This window comes from Alligator mississippiensis, chromosome 11 (assembly GCF_030867095.1).
Source record: "Alligator mississippiensis isolate rAllMis1 chromosome 11, rAllMis1, whole genome shotgun sequence".
Taxonomy (NCBI): domain Eukaryota; kingdom Metazoa; phylum Chordata; order Crocodylia; family Alligatoridae; genus Alligator; species Alligator mississippiensis.
The window spans coordinates 66,997,877-67,008,614 of record NC_081834.1 but is presented as its reverse complement, the minus strand read 5'-3'; positions in this window follow the sequence as shown (position 1 = coordinate 67,008,614).

Genomic DNA, 10,738 nt, shown 5'->3' with positions numbered 1-10,738 from the left:
GAACAGTGTTTCATTTCAACTTTTGTTTGAAGTCAAAACAGCTGTTCCCTTTTTTTCCGTCGATATGTTTTGCCATTTCAACCCTGTTTCGAAGTTTTGCCCATAAGATATAATGGGGAAGGTCAAAACAGGCTATACCTTTGTTATTTCCAGCCAGATTTGGATGAAACTTGCAGGACTGGTAGCCACTTCTGAGGGCATGACGTGTACTGTAACATAAATAATGAAGTCTCTATTTTAGTTAAGACAGCTGACAACATTGAAACACAAGGAAGCCTATGAATGTGATTAAATTGAGTTGTGCTCTAAAAGTTGGTTCTAAGAATGGCAATCAAAGGTTTATACGGTTTTCAGTTTACAGTGTAAGGATCCAAATTTTTATCTGGAGTTTCTGAAATATAAAATGAAAATGTATCCATTTCTATCATTGCTAATCATTTGAACTTATTCTGGTCTCTTAGTGTCCAGGAATCTTTCTGATTCAAGAATCAGTACATTGTGAAGAGTATTGACTACATTCTGAGTCAGAATATAATCCCACTCTCTTCCCATAGGCAGATGGACAGCACTATTTTCTTCTGTTCTGAGTATTTGGATGCTCTGCTACTGCATTAGAAAAAATGTCCCATCACAGGTGCTGGGAAAACATTTGTCAGGCTCCAAAAATCATGACTTTGGTTGAATTGAAAGGGCCTTTTCTGTAACAAAAGAAATAACTCTTTCCTCTCTATAAACTTGTTATTTTAAAGAAATGTAAGTGGCTTAGTTGCAAAATATATACATGCACTCCATTTCTGAAGTTCACTCCAGATACTTTGAACAATGCTGAGAATTGAATGTAAAACATTCATTACATTGGTGCTTAACACTGGTGTGAAAGACAGAGATGCTGCGGGACCCTTGAGTGTCCTGACTGGCAGTGGCACACGGGACAGTATCTGTGGCTTCTGCATTAATGGGGGGGGGGGGGGCGTGGGGGTTGACTGACAATGGGGTCATCTGTGACAGTGCACCCCCTGGTCCATCCCACAGGACAGAAGTAATTGTGCCAAAAGTACAAAGTCACATGATACACTGATGGCATTGACCTGTAGGGTCTTACCAAGTACCAAGCTAAAGTTAAAAAAAAAAAAAAAAAAAAAGGGGAGGGGGGTTCTGGGATATTTTGAAACACAACAATTTGGTTGGGCCACAAAGTTTTCAGTGCAACCCACAACAGCCCTCTTGCATGCATGGATAACAATCTGGCCAGGGGAATTCCAGGGCAATGAGAAAATAATTCTTGCCATGGCTATACAGCCCACCACTGTAGAGCACCCAAAGGGGAAGGAAAGAAAAAAGGGTTGGCAGATTAGATTTGTAGCCAAAGGAGAAGGGCTGCTCTAATGATAATTTTGATTCTTTTTAAGTTGGGGCTTAATATAACAATAGAAATCTGAAGCAGAAATGGCCTTTCATGAGCAGACCCTTTGGGTCCATGGCCAAGACACAGGCAGACTCCACTGGTGAGCTGCATGTTACATCAAGAGGCTACAAAAATTTGCTAGTGATTCTTTCTCCTCCTGGATTGAAGGCTTTCCCACAAAACAGCTCTGAAAACAACTCAGTAACTAGCATGTGTGCTCAGTAGGTGGGGCTGACTGATGTGTACAGACTCAGACAATTTAATTGGAAATGCAATGAAAGAGGTCGGAGTCCTAGGAATTGATCATCAATTTATTTCACATAAAGACACCTTAGCTAGAAATATTACAGATAGAACCATAGTCTGTCAGAGAAGCTCATTAGTGGAGTTTATGCTCAAGGAACGACCTGTGATGTGAGGGTCCCTTTAGTTCTCCTGTGCAAGGGAGAGACGCTTCACAATTCTTGCCCCGTATAAAACGGTACCTGATTGCCCAGCATCCTCTTGAGAATCAGTAACAAACTTTTTACTTGGTCACCTGACCCTAGCTGCCCTGCCTGAACAATGCCTGCAACATGTGAAATCCTGATCCTTCCCTGCGAAGTGTCTGCTCCTCAGCCCTTTAGGATTATCCATTTAGGATTATCCTAATGCTTCCATGAGAGCCTGAGTTGCTCTGAGTTGCTGTTTTCCTAACTCAGATTATAACTTAATGTGTCAAATGTATTCCTTTATACACTAAAAATGTTATCATGTAATTATATTTCTTTTACTGCTTGGCATTACATATTTTTTCTTTATATTCCATTATGCTTAATAAATGCTGCAGCTTTATAAGAAGTATTTAACCTTATATTTGATCTAAGCATGAATAAAATATTCTGACATTAAGAAACAGGCTTCAAGAAAATAGAATTTGAAGGATGAAAACTTTCATATAATGTTTTTTATAAAATACCTTTGTTTTTCTGAATGTACTATATATATTAATATAAAAATATTCTGGGTCTGATTTAAAATATGCAGCATGAAGAGCTATTCAGAATATTTCTATATGGAACAGGCTTCAGCATAGCATTTCCATTCATGAATGGATAAATTGGTTCTATTTCTCTATCTACACTTCTATATACCTACCTCCTCACCAATCCATCCTAAATCTGATATCATATTATTTGCGGACATACAGAGAGAAATGTTGCTTTACCTTACAAAGGTTGGGAATAGCTTGAATCTGTTGTGGTCCCTTCCATTTTCATTCTGGAAACCAAAAAATTGCTTCCGCAGTCAATCTTCTATCCCAATGTATTTCAGATACATGTCTCCCAGTTGACAGACCTACCTATTCTCAGAAAGATGTTGCCATTCTACACCCATTTAATTGTCCATCTGTACGTGATAAGCATTACAAATTTCTGGCCCTCCTTGGAATTATTATTTATCCTGTCTTTGAGAAGGTGGTAATACTCCAGACATTTGTGCTGATGGGCACGTCATATCATTACTGTGCAGATAAAGCCATAATAATAACAGAACAAAGTAAACAACTGCAAAAAAAGGGGGAGGGGAGGAGGAGGGGGAGGGAGATGGTAGCTTGAAATATTGGGATGAAATGAATGACAAAGAAAAGGAATGAGAAAAACCATGTACTCTCATTAGGGCTTCTATAATGTCACTGATTGTGATGCAATTATCAGCTCAACAATTACCAAAATTACAGACCCAGTCTAACATCTCCTGAGGGCTGAAATCCCCCATGGGGTATGTTTACAGTGTCCAGCTTGCTCACGAAGCAGAGAGGAAGAACTAAGACATGGAAGAATTGAATACCTTTTAACATTCATTTAGTTAAATCACAGACAAATGCACTGCTCTGGCAAAGAACATTCCAAATAATCAAACGATCAAGTTGGGTATGGACAACCGTTCATGTCAATTGTTGTACATCCTGCACCAATTTTAAGTGTTTTATTATGCCACAGGCCCTTCCCAATTGAAGCACTGTGTTTTGTTCTGGAGGGGATGCTACTTAGGTGTTCCACGGATAGGGAACTAGAGTGCAGGTAGCCCAGCATCAGTGCCTTCGGGGTATGTGACCCCACCTGGCTTCTCCTTAGTGATGCCTGCCCTGGAATGGCAGGACCACAGTTTTAAGCTAAGGAATAGCACATGCTGGCAGTAAGTCTTGGAGGCCTGAGGTGATGGGCAGTGGTACCAGAATTCAGTTACAATGGGGACACCTACATGGAGATCTGTCCCAAGCTAGTCCCATCACTTTAGAACCATGCCCCCAACATAAGTTTGCTGATAACTTCCCAATAGACTTTCATCCGTCACCAAAGTATTAGGAAGTCCATAACCAGATCAGCTCTGTGGGAGGTGAGCTGTGCCATGCAGAAGGTACGGGCACTGCATTTCCTCCAAAGGATCATACCTGGGATTGTTCAGATGAACTTTCTGATCTGAAATGGAGCCACGACTGGCACCCACCCTCCCATCCTGTGCCCAGATAATTGTAGCTCAGAGTACATCAGTTTCAAGCATTCATTCTCCATCCTGCTTCAGGGCTTAGCAGATGCCTGGTGACAGTGTAATGAACCTTGCCTGAACACACTGTGGTTTTCTGAGTGAATTAAGTTCTCTCATGAAGTTGGTGCTCTTGCTCATGTGGAAAGTGTTTGCCTCTCCTGGTACCAGCACAGAACTGGAAGTAGTGAATGTTTCCTCACATGCAACACATGCTTCTTGAATACCCAAAATATTCAAAATATTTGCTTCTTGAATACCCAAAATATCCTCCTGTGGCTCATGAAGTTCTATGGTAGACACCTGGAGTAATTCACCTATAATCTCAATGCCACTCTGTGAGCAGAAATTGCATGTTGGGCATCGCAAGGTGTAGTGGGGAGCACTGAAGGATACTCCTGGATGATCATGAGCACTTAAAACATATGTGAGACAAGGACAAAGAACTTCCTAGAGGATTGGGCTGTTAAGGCTCCCCACAGGCACCACAACCTAGACATCAAGGCTCTGGAGTATTGTGTTCTTGTGAGGAACAACAGGTATAGGCAGAAATGACAATTTTTGCCTGATCTGGCCACGGAAAGCCGTCCTATAACTGTGACCAAACACAAGTGCATGGTTGAAAACAGCTTTAAAATGGACAATCAGGTGAAAATCTGACTCCTCATTGCATGAGGTATCAGATACAGAAATTGCAAAATATCCCAGGTTGCACCCCTCGCCATTATGTGCAGTGCTGGGCCTATGTGGAGCCGCAAGCTGCTGGGCATCTGTGCCTGCACCAAGCATGCATGACCTGAACACTCCCACCTGCTGCTGAAGCACCATGGGGGGAGTGTAGGGGGGTTTCCACCCACCCAATGTCCCTCACACCACATAAACACCACACACCTGCACACTGCCCCCACAACTACCCATATAGATTCATAGATGCTAGGGGCGGAAGAAAAATCAACAGATCATTGAGTCTGACCCCCTACCATAGGCAGGAAAGAGTGCTGGGGTCAGATGACCCCAGCCAGATGCCTGTCCAGCCTTCTCTTGAAGATCGTCGAGGCAGGAGAGTGCACCACCTCCCTTGGAAGCCCATTCCAAATGTTGGCCACCCTTACCGTGAAGAAGTTTTTACTGATGTCTAGCCTAAATCTGCTTTCTGTCAGTTTGTGACCATTGCTTCTTGTTATGCCAGGAGGCACCCTGGTGAACAGAGAATCTTCAGTTCCTTGTTGTATCCCTATAATGAATTTGTAGGTGGCTACAAGATCACCTCTCAGCCTTCTCTTGTGGAGGCTGAAGTGGTCCAGGTCCCTTAGTCTCTCCTCATAGGGCTTGATTTGTAAACCCTTAACCATATGAGTGGCCCTGCTCTGGACCCTCCCACGGGTAACCACATCCTTCTTAAAGTATGGTGCCCAGAACTGGAGGTAGTACTCCAACTGTTGTTGGACCAGTGCCGCATACAGGGGAAGTATCACCTCTTTAACTATTTGTCATGTATCTGCAGGTGCTTGATAAAATGTGGTTAGCTTTGCTGATGATTTCATCACACTGATGACTCATGTTCATCTTAGAGTCCACTATGACTCTGAGATCCCTCTTTTCTTCTGTGCTGCTGCAAGGGTAATTCCCCAGCCAGTAGGTGTGCTAAATATTTTTGCACCCTAGGTGCAACACTGCATTTGTCCTTGTTGTACTGCATCCTATAGTATACCGCCCACTTTTCTAACCTGTCCAGGTCTGCCTGCAATCATTCCCTACCCTTCAGAGTGTGCACTTCTCCCCACAATTTAGTATCATCCACAGACTTGGACAGAGTACACTTCACGCCCATATCTAAGTCACCGATGAAGACATTGAAGAGTACAGGTCCAAGGACCAAGGCCTGCGGGTCCCCACTACCCACATCCTTCCTGGTCGATACCGACCCATCTACTACCACTCTTTGGGTGTGATCCCCAATCCAATTTGCCCTCCACTGAACCATGTAGGCATCTAAGTTACATCCCCTTAATTTATTTATGAGAATGGGATGAGATACTGTATCGAAGGTCTTCCTAAAAATCTAAGAAAATGACATCCACCTCCACTCCTTCATCTAAGTGTTTTGTGACCTGGTCATAAAATGAAACCAGATTAGTCAGGCATGATCTGCCTATTACAAATCCATGCTGGTTTCCCTGCTGCATTCCTCTTTTTTAACCCATAGGCTCCCCTGGATTTCTCTGTTTAGCCAAGGAAGTTTTTAGGCCCCTTTCCCCCTATTCCCTTGCACTGGGATCGTCTCCTGTCTCGCCAATACTCCTATTCTGCAGTGCTTCATTGACTAAACTCCTAAGCACACTGAAGTTAGCCTTCCTAAAGTCAAGCACTTCCACCCTACTAGTTATCTTACCCACTCTATGCTGTATTGTGAATTCTATTGACTGGTAGTCACTGTCTCCAAGGTGACCACAAATCTGCAGCTCCCCTACCGGGTCATCCCCCGTAGCCAGCATTAAGTCCAGTAGGGCATTCCCCCTAGGGGGACTGTATACCTCCTGCATTAGGTGAGAAGTAGTTGGCACTCATGTGTGGACTCACGTGATTGTTACATCACCATAGCACATCGGAGACCGATGAAGCACATTGCTACAGTGACATAGGGCAACATGTAGACACGCCTACAGAGAACTAGGAAGCACCAGCATGTCACGCCAATGATTTTATGATAAATCCCAGTCCTTGTTTTCTCATCATGCCATGTTGGGGCTCTTCCTGAAAGCTGGGACTTCTAAAGGCCTTTAAATTTGTTAAACATGAAAAGTCCAATAGAACTTGAGAGACATACTCTTAAAGGTGGGTTAAGATCTAAGTACAAATTTATTAGTCAAGGCTACAAAAAGAAAGCAAATAACACAGAGGATAATCACCATGGCTGCTAATGACCTCTTCCCAATTTTTAATGGATAGTTAGGCAGTCCCATCATTACCACGTTTCTTATGGGGATCTCAACACAACATCAGATAATTCTGATTCCTAAATTCCCCTATTTGTTTAGCAGTTTAATTCCCATGTTCAGGCAGGGAAGACAGGGTTTAGCCACAACAAAATATAAGACTAATATGTTATTCATTGAACAGCAATTACATCATTTACAAGTTCCTGATTTTCACTGTTTATACCTAAATCCTCTGTTCTCATAATTCTGTCATTTGTTCACCAGAGCACCGTGTAAAGCAACACAGGTTCATCTGTGAAGGGAAACACATATTTATAATGAAAATATTTGTCAGTGAGATAGAGATGGAGTAAAGTTTTTGTAGACTCTGTTCAAGTCTGTTCTGGACATTCACTGGATGAGCTAAACTGTTTGAGGGTTAGGATACAAGCATGCAAACAATGAGTCAAAGAGATTAGGATTTTACAAAATCAGCCCCTCCTTGATGACTGCCCATACACAGGCTCACTGGGCATGTCTACATAGGATATTTACTCTGCAGTAGATGAAAATAGCCATGCAGTAAATATTTTAGGGATACATGTGCCTCTATTAGGCTGGAGTAAAGTAATTTACTCCACAGCAGGATGGTACATATAAATACAAGTACTCTATCCCAGTCCTGCCTGAACACAAAACTGTCCTTGCTTTCTAATCACAAGTTGTTGGGACTCCCCCTGAAAGCTGGGACTTTTGGAGGCCCCTAAATTAGTTAGATATGAAAAGTCTGATAGGATTTGAGAACAACACACCTACGCCATGTCCACATGTGGTGTGGACATTTGTTTTTCCTGGGAACAACTAATGCGGGTGCATCTTGTGCCACTACTAGTTGTCTTTGGGGAATGCCCATGCCATGCATGCTTTGGCAGACAGTAAGTTAACTTGGATAGGGTAGGGGAGGCTGGGGCTGGGACTGGGCTGGTCCCAGAAGCCTTACCTGGGGCCCTGGGGGCCTCCCAGGGCTGCAGCCATGGCAATTCTAGCATGAGAAACATGGCTGGCAGCCACAGCGTGACTCTGGGAGGCCCGCCTCTACTTTTGAGTGGTACATGCTGCTCCTATAAGTGCTACTCAGCTTTTTTTTTCCATGAGTTTTTTGGCCCTTGGATATCCAGGGGTCCTCTGCTGCTGCCTTGCAGCATGGAGAACAACTGCATGTACAACATGTGGTGCTGCAGATGTGTCTATGGCACCACATACCGCATGTCCGCACTTGTCTGGACACGGCCCTAGAGGTGAGTTAAGATCTAACTACAAATTTATTAGTCAAGGCTACAAAAAGCAAGCAGATAACACAGAGGAGATTCACCATGCCTGCCAATGACCTCTTCCTAATGCCCAGTTAGGCATTTCCATCATTACCACTTTTCTTGTGAGGACCTCAATGCTACATAACATAATTCAGCTTCCTACATTCCACTTTTTGTTCAGCAGTATAATTCCCATGTTTGAGTAGGGAAGACACGGTTCAGCAAAAATGTATATAAGACTAGCATGTTATCCATGGAGCAGCAGTGACATCAGTTAGCAGTTTCAGTTGTCACTGTTTATACCCAAAGTCTCCCTTCTGCTAATTCTGGCATTCATTCACCAGGGCATAGTGTGAATTGACACAGGTTCATCTGTGAAGTAAGTGAAACACATATTTACACTCAAAGGATTTGTCAGTGAGATAGAGATGGAGTAAGGTACTTTAAACTCTGTTCAAGTGTGTTCCAAAATTGTCCTGGAAAAAAAACAAAACAAAACTGTTTGAGAGTTAGCATACAAGCATATGAACAATAAGTAAAAGGCGTTAGGTTTTTCAACCTCAGCCTCTCCTCAATAACAGCCCATGCACATGCTCACTGTGTGCAACCTGGGCCTAAGTGTAGGAAGCCTCCAGTTGAAGAAAATGGGTGTATACTGGCTTGAAGCACAAGAGTTCATTTGTCAAAACCCATTCAGTATTCTTAGTGGGAACAATTTTAAAATGAACACTGTGGTGTCAGGACAATCTGTTCATTAGAACAGGGTGTGAAATATATTGAATCGCTCTAAAGCTTCTCTTTCTTCTAGAATTCCCCAAAACACCTGGGCCAGGACCCATTCGTTTTCTACAGCTCAGATTTCTGTTATTTCCATTTTGCTTTAACCTGCTAATGAAGTCTGAGAATATTTAAACTTTTTTCAGATCTATAAAGACAGACAACTTTTCTTACAGCCTCCTTGACTTCCTTGTTTCTCAGGCTGTAAATAAGAGGGTTGGCCAAAGGAGTCAGCGCGGTGTAGGAAAGAGAGAATATTTTATTTAGTACTCTAAGGGTGTTGGTTTGTGGGAACATATAGACTATAGTTATGGACCCATAGTAAATTGTCAACACAATAATATGAGAGGAACACGTGGAAAAGGCCTTTCATCTCCCAGTAGTGGAAGAGATTCTCAGTATGGTGGTGATAATGTAGACATAGGACGTTAGAGTCAAAAGGAATGGGGGCAAAAGGAAAATAAAGCTAAGACTAAAAACTGTAAGATCAATCTCATAAGTGTCACTGCAGGAGAGTTTAATCAATGGAATGTAGTCACAAAAGAAATGATCAACTTGATTGGGCCCACAGAAGGTTAATTGTAACAACAAGAGAGATAAAATGGAGGCAACTATAAATCCACTGATCCATGAGCCAGCAGCAAGGCTGAAACAAAATCTGTCACTCATTAGGGCTGCATAATGCAATAGTCTCCATTGGTTTACAATGGTTTACATCTCTCTGTTAGAGAGACAGCATGCCAGTTTTGTTCCTGTGTAAGCTTAATCATTGTGGAGGGTGTTGAGTTAAGATGTGAACCTGCCGCTCTGTCTCTTGTATGACCAGTGGTTTGGGTTGGGATAAAAGGGCAGGACAAGGTCCCAGTGTTGCCCAGAGCAGGGGGGAGACTGGGCCCAGTACAGAACAGGGCAGAGATGGAGGCCAAAGAGGGACACAGACCAGAGGCTGGGGGTCCACGGCACTAAAGGACGAGACAGGGCTTGTGTCCTAAGGTTGGGAAGGACAAGGCAAGGGCTGGTGCCCAAATAAGCCAAGGTCCGGTGCAATGGACCTGAGCAAAAGGGGCCAGGTAGAGTGGTGGGGATCCCAACTAGGGAAAAGGACCGAACAGTAACACCTGGGCGGCATGGACATGGCTGTAGAGGCAGTTCGAGGCCATGGACGCAGCCTGCTGCTCTGGAGATCTCCCAGAGGCTCCTGGCACTGGCATCTGATCTCTCGTCTGATCTGCAGCCAATCTCCTGGTCACATCTGTCATGGCAGGGCCAAACCCACTGTGCTCAGCAATAACCTCACCCATTAAAAGAGCCAGTTCCTGCCTTGAGGAGCTGGCATGGTGGGGGGCTTTTGGCAAGGAAGGGTCTTTGGAGCTGCGCAGGGTATGAGAGAGTAGTGGGAGGGTTGTGAGAGGGGAAGGGCAAGAGGGAGTAGTCATCCTTGTCCCTTGTTGGCTCCAACCAGGTACTTGGAGCTAATCTAAGGAAGCCATGTCTCCAAGAGATGCCTGCCCTGCCCTGCTGCTCCTCCTGCTGACCCTGCGGTCAGCCTGGCCAGCTGTGGACAGCAGGGAAACACCAAACCAGAAGTTTGAGAGGCAGCACGTCGACCCGTTTACTAGGCAGCCGTATAATGATGCCTACTGCAATCGGAGGATGAAGGCTCAGGGAATGACCTTGGGCACCTGCAAGAGCAAGAACACCTTCATCCATGCGCCTTCATCATTAATAAATAGCATCTGCACTGGGGCTGGGAGAAACAAACCACGAACCAATTATTACTATAGCAACAACAGCTTCCT